At 38.6% G+C, this 9,045-nt stretch overlaps 1 protein-coding gene across 2 annotated transcripts in view; it reads left to right on the top strand.

Annotated features, from left to right (window-relative positions):
• The first annotated feature begins 475 nt into the window (after positions 1-475).
• The window catches only part of LOC120768130 (calmodulin-lysine N-methyltransferase), a 33,764-nt gene continuing 25,194 nt past the window's right edge, over positions 476-9,045 (top strand). The window contains exon 1 of one of the 2 annotated variants that reach the window (XM_040094685.1): positions 476-1,044. The gene's annotated coding sequence lies outside the window, so the exon portion shown is untranslated. Of the gene's footprint in view, positions 1,045-2,301; positions 2,496-9,045 lie in introns of those variants that run through there. The other variant, XM_040094687.1, reaches the window with a different exon arrangement.

Genomic DNA, 9,045 nt, shown 5'->3' with positions numbered 1-9,045 from the left:
GAACATATAAGCGCATACGTACCCATATACATACACACTCACTCACACCGGCCATTCATTTCGCTCAATTCGCCCACGCGCTCCGACAACTACGGCCGCTTCCACCGGCCAAGCGCCTCGTCTGTCCGACCCACTGGATTTTTATGAATGAAAAGCTACCAACGCTGCAGTGGGACGAAGCGCCGAGTGCGGGTGAGCGACGTGGGAGCAATGTTCGCTCGCACTAGACGGCAGGCAATGGACGAGCTGAACTGGTCGTATGTAAAAGCGCTCGTGTAAACGAATGGCACGCATCCGGCGCAGAAAGGCAGTGGTGGTGGAGGAGAGGGTGCACCAAAACACGTGGAGCCGCACTGCAGGCAACATCGAACATGTTGCAAGCCAAAGGGCGAACGCAGCAGGCGAGCAATGTAACGCAAACATTGTAACGGTTAAAAAGCTTCGCAAAAATGGTAGCGATACACTGAATTGTCTGGCAGCCAACAAACAGTTCGTTGTGGAAGTTGCGGCGCTGTGGATGTGCGACCAGTAACGAAGAGGCACCTCGACGCGGCTCGGCCATTTACTATCTAATCGTTGGTGCTCGTTGGCTCATAAAATTTGGCGTACGCGCGCGACACGGCGGCCAAGTGCTCGAAAGACACGGACAGGAAGAAAGAGTGACGACTGGTTTCTTCAGTTTAAACAAACAATTAGTCGAATACGTGAATGGGTGTGGGTCCTAAGTGGGGAGAGTGCTGCTGAGTGAAAAAATCGGCATTTTTAAAATAGAAAATGAATGTGACATTTGGTTTACTGCTTAAAGTATTCAAATAAGGCAGTGATGCACTTCACTCAAAACAAAAAAAATCGAAAATTGTATGAAAAACATTGAAAAGTGATATAAATCTAATAAAGTGTAATACATACATACAAATATATGCTTACATATGTATATATATATTCTTAAAATTATATATTTATAAAAATTATACTCTGACAAAAAGTTATTAGTTAATTAGTAAGTAATTACTGCAAAAAGTGTTGGAGGCAACAAAGAGTCAGGTAAATACAGGATTGAATAAAACGTATACATACATATATGCTTGAAATAAAAAAATTAAATATTTACATGATGTTGTGTGCATATTTTATTACGAAACTATTTGTCGTTCAAATTTATTTATTTTTAATGCGCACTTTTGTGTTGTATTATGACCGATTGAAGTCTTATACAAATGTTACCCGCCTTTGTATTGAGCATGAGAAAAATATTGGCCATAAAAAACGCTTTTGAAAGCAGCAAAGGCCATTGGTGCGACCAGTTCATTGCCAAAAATTTGCTGTCATCACATTTTGGCCGCATTGGTGACATGCAAGAAATTGCGACCGCAGCGCTGCGGTGAACTGAAGTTGTCACGCGTGCAATTTCCTCCAACAACAACAACAGTAACAATAATTTTTAAACCATTGGCACTGCCCACTTCCGGTTGACGTATTTGCATACACATACATTTCCTCATAGACCGGATGTTGATGGCACACACGCCGCCGCCAACATAGCTCCACGTGCGCACTCGGCTATACACACGAACGTACATTTGTCATTCATACACATATCTAGCAGAATATAATGCGCCAGTCGACTGCAGTGTGACGCCTGCAATTTAGGACAATAAATACATTTTCTGCACCACAGGAGTCAAGCACAGCCAAACACTGGGTCACGTGACGCCAAACGCTACAAAATGAGCAGATAAACTGAAGCACACACAGCAGCAACAAAAGTCAGAATGTGGAAAGTTGCCATTTTTGGCGGCAACTTAACATTGTTGCTTAAATAAATAAACAAAAACAATAACAAATGAAAAATGAAAAAAATTGAGTTAACCGCAGCTCATTGACATTCTTCACGTAAGTATACATATGTATATATGTACTATGTGGCAACTTAGAAACGTTCAGCGCAAGCAGTTGCAAGGAAAATACGTTGAAGAAGCCCGACAGCGGACGGTAGCGGTGCCGCAAGACGGACAAAAATCGTCTTGGCACAGAGGTCTGCATAAGCACAGTTAGACATACATACATATGTACATGTTGCAGCTATTTTTGAGTATTGGCACTAGCAACGCAGCGCTGTGCTTTTTTGCTTTCTTGCCGAGATCAGAAAAATAATATTTCACGCTAAATAAATTATTATTAAATCAACATTTTCATTTCGGCCACCAACATCACACCAACACTCCGTTGTACATGCAACATGGCGCACCGCCGGCCGTACCACCGCTTTTAAAGCGGCCACAGCTTTTGTGCAGAGGCAGTCCCACGTTAAGCCGCGAACAATCAACAACCAACCGGTGTCCCAACGACAGCCGACCGCCACCAGCTAACGGCCAACAGCAAAGCGACGTCGTTCATAATTTTCCTTTTTCGGTGCTTACGAGAATTGCCAAAGAAAAAGTTTAATTAATTGCGAACGCGTTACAAATAAACTCGAAATCAGCAAGTGGAAAAGAGTACATAAATACACACATACATACTTATTTTGGAGAGCTTACATGCTTTTAAGTAGTGTGTGTGTGTGTGTGTGCGTGAACCGCTCACTTCAGAGTCACGCACAAAACTGCGACCGATTATATCAACAAAAGCAGTAACAATGCTGCACAACTTTTTAGCATTGGGATTTACTGAAAAATGACCCACTTGCTGTTTTGTACTGTGAGCTCACGTGAATGTATGAGTTTGTGCGCGAGTTGTGCTTATTTTCATTGAAACACTTTTAATTTATAAAGTACATGCGTGCGTGTGTGTGTTAGAGTGAGCGATGTAAATTAAAATGAATCGCGGATGTGGAAAATTTTTCAATTGCATGCCGCGCTTGTTTGAGCACAAGCTGAGGGCGTTACATGAAGCGCGTCGAAATCCTTTGCTTTTTGTGGGCGTTTGAATGTGAACTCGAGTTGCTGCAGATCACTTGCCAAGCGTAATTTCAAAAAATATGGATTGTGAAGAGCCAGCATATATGCTGGCTATGTCCAAAGTGTTCTTGTTTGAATTGCCAAAGTCAATAAAAAAGTTGTTTGCCGATAAAGTTTCAGTAGCCAGGATTCCATGTCAAATTACTAACTTTATGGAACGCTTTCCACGTGAACTATTTGTTCTTAATTTATTTCAGGAAACTGTATAGTATCTGAGTGCCTTGAATATCTCTCCGAAGTCTTCGTGGTTTTATAGCGAAAAAGTTTTTAATTTCATGGCTGTGTATAAAAGCCGAATATTTTTCGTAATATTCAAACTTTTGAAAACAGTTTCATTTCATAATGCAAACAGCCATGTAGTCAATAAATAAATGGTCATTAAAACCGTATTAAGTTCATTTATGGCGCGCAATTTATCGCAACGCCAATCAGTAAGCTCATTATTACGCAAAAGTTGCGTATACGCCCGGGAGCATGCCTTTGCTTGTACATACATATATGAGAGTGATTAATTTTCTGTCAATAAATTGTCGACAATTGTTCTTTAATGATGTTGTCGAACATAAACAAATGAAAATAAGCGAATATATGAAATTACTCAAGGACGATTGATATGTCAACATATTGGCTGTAAAAATGCCATATTTCACTTCTTTTTATTGAAAAACACTAATTACTCAATTGCCACTATGATTGTTTGTTTTTCTTGTAATTCGTTATTTTTTAGCGCTGGCGTATGCTTGAACTTCGTGCTCAAAACCAATTTATGCATTTCAGATAAACTTACGAAAAATATGTATAACAAGTAGGGTTTTATACCCTTAATAGATACCTTAAGTTTGCCACGAAGTTTGTTAAGCCCAGGAGGAAAAATTGGAGACCCTATAAAGTATAATAATATAAATACATATATTTTCGTGTTTCTGTTTGTATATACACTATTCTTAGTTTACAGGTTTTTTAGTACAAAAAAATTACGAGTTCGTGGATGGACGTAATCGGACCATTGTCACGCCCACAAATCGCCATTAACCGAAAACCTATAAAGTGTCATAATTATGCCCTAAATTAAGATAGAAAATTCTGATTTACACAAGGGATCGCAAGAGAACTCTTACGGATAGTGTGAAAATGGATGAAATCGGATGAAAACCCTGTCCACTTCCCATATAAAGGTACTGTAAAAACTACTAAAAGCGCGCCAGAAACGTAAAAATATTCCGTCGGGATGGTATGATACGGCTTTATAGGGGCCGGGGTAAAAATTGGACGATGGGAGTGGCAACGCTCACTTTTTGATGAAATCCCATATCTCGGGACCCGGCGATCCGATTTCGACAAAAATTGGTGCACGGCATTAGAGTGAAAATGAGCGAAATCGGACAATAACCACGCCTACTTCCCATACAGCACAATTTTTAATTCCACTTGATTTTCTTACTTCCCCAGTACACAAAAGGAGAAGCAATTAATATAACGGGAGTAAACTTTGCACGAATAATGTATTTATTGTGCACCGCCTTATGACCGGTGAATCGGACCATTACTTCTCTTAGCCCCCATATACTTAATATAAAGAATTTCGAACTTCCGTGTGAGTTCTCCCTATGAAAATAAGAGAGCGTGTTTTACTCATAGCGGTGTATCTTTGTGCCTAAACTAGATAAATTTGAGCGAAAAATTGGCCTAGCCCCCATATAACTAAAATCAGAATTTTTGAACTTCCGGGTGACTGTACTCCTCTTGATTGGTTTTACACCTTAAACTCTTTCCCTGGCTTTGATTCTTGCAAGTTGTAAGAGTATAAAATGTTCGGTTGCACCCGAACTTAGCCCTCCCTTTCTTGTTTGCTATTATTCTATAATTAAAAGTAATGATACAGACTTCGGTTTTATGTTTATTACTTATTACTTAAAGGTAAATTATGATGAATGGCAACTGGCACATCGAGTGAACCTTTTGAAGAAGTATATATTGTAAATTACTTTCACTGGTTTTATTAACATGGCACCGTTAATCAGCATGCAACCAGTACACTTATGCCACAAACTTTCTTAGATTAATATTCACGTTCTTATACTGATTCTTTATTACCTTCGTAATATTTATGGCATTCAACATTGGCACCGCCTAATTCCCGATTCATCACAAAGCAAGTGCAACTACTTCTCAGTTGTAAAAAATGTCATTAATTTGAAGGTTGCACAATGGTATTTTCAGTTAGGTTTGAAGCGTTGCGTGCTAAGCAGTGAATTATTAACTGAGCAACAGAAAAACTCAAACTTCCCTCCATATGTGCAAAAGTATACACAAACGCGCAAGTTGAGCACCGCCGTCATTTCCCCCTCCCCTATTGCACACTGTCACTTACCCTTTTTTATCATGTCGTAACTTTTTCTTCAGGCCACTTGATTTCGCTGTGATTGCAGAAACTCGAATAAATAATTTATTTATTTATGCAAAGGAATAAATGTGATTTCCAATCAAACCAAAAAACTAATGCAATAAGCCACTTGATATACTGCTACACATGCATACATATGTAATTATTATCTACTTTGGGAGTTGCAACGTTTTATATACAAACGTACATACATATGTACATATGTATATTGCATGTGTCTGTAGTCGAAAGTCTGTTTCTGTGTTTGTGTGCTTAGCTGTTTTCAGGTCAAAGTAATCGATTCGACAAGAAAAACTGTCAGCCGTCAGCCGTCAGTTCTGTTGAGGCATAGGAGTGACAGTCAACATCCTCAACTTGTCTATATGCCATACTCCGGTCATTTGTGAAATATTGAGCACCCCTGTCATTGCATTGTTTTTGTTGTGCAGTGATACTTTGATTTCAAACAAAGGCTATTGGGTTCAAGAAAAATTTACACACTGACAGTTATGTATGTGTGTGGCATGAGAATATTATATTCGGTAGTCGAAACAGTCTTTTCGTACCAAAATCATATCATATCAACCAAAATGGTACATATTTGTTTATTTATTTAATAATATGTACATACATATATAAAAAATAAGTTGAAGAAATAGGAAAAGACTTTTTCGACTACCCAATATTAACTTATCTTTTTTATTTCTGTTTATGGTTAGTATATTATAGCCTTCTTTTCCGTTCACCAAATATTTATTTTGTTCTATAGAAGACTATTTGGTTGGCGCAAAATGTTTACTTTTGTTCTATTCAAAAACTGTTTCGCTTTTAACTAATTTGCCAACTTTTTATCGAAGGACATAAAAACCAGTTAAAATTTTGTATATGAAATCCGAATCTCCGTTACATACACAAAAGCTTATTTTTACATGGCAAGCATGAAGCCATTTTGTGGTTGGCAAAACAGAAACTTAGACAACTATTTTCTCTGAAATCAGAGAAACTTTGCGGACAACAAATGCCTGGAACTGTTTATGAAACACAATGAACAAGAAAATTAAGCTGTAATCAAATAAAGCGAGAACTACATAAGAAAGAAGACGCATAAAAACTACAATGAAATGCCTTAATAACGGCCCGAATACACGACGATAAACTTAAAGGAATAGTACACGCACAAAAGTGGGCTTCTTACGGTATTCGGTAACTGTGATTAAAGCAAAAAAGCGGTAACTGGTGTTATTCTCAGAATTATTGATATATCTACATATACTCTCATGTATATAATAAATGTTAAAGAATAAGTCATAATATGAAAATGAGGGAACTTAGTTTTTATCAATACAGAATATGCAGAGAGTGAAATTCTCGAAAGAAATGTCTCCTAGATTTTAAAAAGTGTAAAGAAAATAGAGCTCCTTTAAAGCAAAATAATGACCTGACCGTTAACTGATTTTCGCTTACTGTTCCAAGTTCGATTAAAGCGTGTGCATGGCTTCTTTCCAATAACTACAAAATAGTTTCACTCAATTCTCATGCTTTTCCATTCCGTTCGGCGCCATAACTATGCTTCTCACTAAGTGGACGAACACACGCTGAATTTGCATTTCAACTGTGGTGGTGGGGAGGAAGAAAATAATAAATTGAGCGCATCTGCGAACCAAACGTGTTGAAGAGCAGCGGTCAGTACGAGAGCTCGCAGCAAGTAGTAATCTAAAAGAGTTTTTGCCACTTGCAAGCTTCGTCAATATGGATGATGATCACCAGCGGCTGCTGGAAACACTTTTGGCATCGAGTTGGCAACACTCAACTTTTTTTTTAATTTATCCACACACCCGCATTCGTAATTTGCATCCATAATATTTTTTACTTTGACGCCCGGCATGTGGCACATGCCGTCATCTGTGCGGCTGTCAGTTCAACACAAAAATGCCATCAACATTTCAACGTTTTCCTTCCCGAGTTGCGCACACTTTCACACCCACACACGCACAGTTTTATTTACAGGATACAGTTTGACATACTTTCACGTTGCTTATCATTTGTCAAATGCACTGCTGCTTACATGGATAAATAGTGATTCACAGTTACTTATTCACAGTTATTTATGAAAACACACCGAGATATAGTGCTGCATGCTACTTATGTAACGGTATGCCATAATATTCCGAACTCGATGTGTCGAGAACGTGAAACTATCGTCTGTGGCGCTAACTTTGTGGGTGAGTGAGTGTGGGATGAAGAATTTAAATCACAGTAGAAGCTTGAAAAGTGCTATACTTCAGCTTATGTGAAATAAATGGGCACATCGAAGAAAGATGCATTTTCATTTCAACGCGTTCGTTTTGAAAACTCAAGAATAAAGTGCTAGCGCTTACTCCGTTTCGATAAAATTACACTTTTCTTATAAAAAGCTTATAAAATAACGTCTACAAACCAGTAAACCCAGCCCGCGCGACTTTAAAGATTTGAAAAAACACTACTGCTTATCACATACGATTGCTGACTGACAGACCGACTGTCTGGCAAGTAGTTGGAAGCGCTGACAAACTGCTCACATAACATATAGTACATACTTAAGCTGATGTACACACGTGTCAAGCTCTCTTATGTGGATGCGTGTCGTCGGTTGGCATGAGCCGGGAAGATTTGTACAAATGAATGAGCTGTGAATAAATGAATGGCTGGCTACTTAACTTTCGCCGCTATGTTGCGTTGCGGTGCAATGTGCTGTATATTTTGCACAGTTCATTCAGAAATGTAATATTTCATACCGTTATTTGTACACATATATGGAAAACCAAAAGCATATCAACGTTCGTACAGCGGCGAATATCCTTCCGTACACGCACACACACACTAATATAGGTTAAATGGAATGCATGTGAACTATGCAGGATTCTGTGCTATTATTCGCATTCTCAAATATTCCAACATCAAAGATAGGTGTGGTCTAGCGTTGCCCTGCTGGAAGACGAAGCCCTTTCCCTTAATCAGTTCTGACCGTTTTTTTGCGATTGCTTGCTTAAATATCATCAGTTGTTGACAGTAAAATGTAGAATCAATCGTTCGACCAGGCTGTATCAGCTAATACAGCATAACTTTTCGAGGGGTCAATCCTGGCTTTGCGACCACTGTTGAGCTTTACCACGCTTGGACCATGATGTTTTTAGCACATTATTGTCGTATTTGATCCACTTTCCGTCTCTTGTTACCATTCGCTTCAGAAATTGTTCGATTTAATTTCGTTTCAGCAAAGAATCGCAAATGTTAATTAGGTCCGGTAAATTTTTCACAGACAATTCATGTGGTACCCAAACATCGAGCATCTTTTTGCTTCTTTTAAATGGTTCAAAACCGTTTGATGTTGAAAGTTAAGTTCCTTAGCGATGTCATGGCTGCTTATGTGACGGTCCTGGCCAATCTTTTCCATAATTTCATCGACTTTTTCAACGATAGATCGACCAGAGCGAGATGCATCTATCACATCGAAATTTCCAGAATGGAAGCGAGCGAACAATTGCTGTGCTACACGAACTGATACAGCATCGTCTCCGTAAACTTCACAAATTTCATTGGTGGCTTGCTTGGCATTCTTCCCTTTTTTATACAAAAATTTCAAAATATAGCGAATTTATTAATTATTTTCACTCATTTTTGAACAGCTGTAACCTTTTTTCCAAATTGCCCAAATTCACTTTTTTT

The sequence above is a fragment of the Bactrocera tryoni genome, chromosome 2 (genome assembly GCF_016617805.1).
Source record: "Bactrocera tryoni isolate S06 chromosome 2, CSIRO_BtryS06_freeze2, whole genome shotgun sequence".
In the NCBI taxonomy this organism is placed as follows: Eukaryota; Metazoa; Arthropoda; class Insecta; order Diptera; family Tephritidae; genus Bactrocera; species Bactrocera tryoni.
This window is presented reverse-complemented; position numbering and strand designations above follow the sequence as displayed.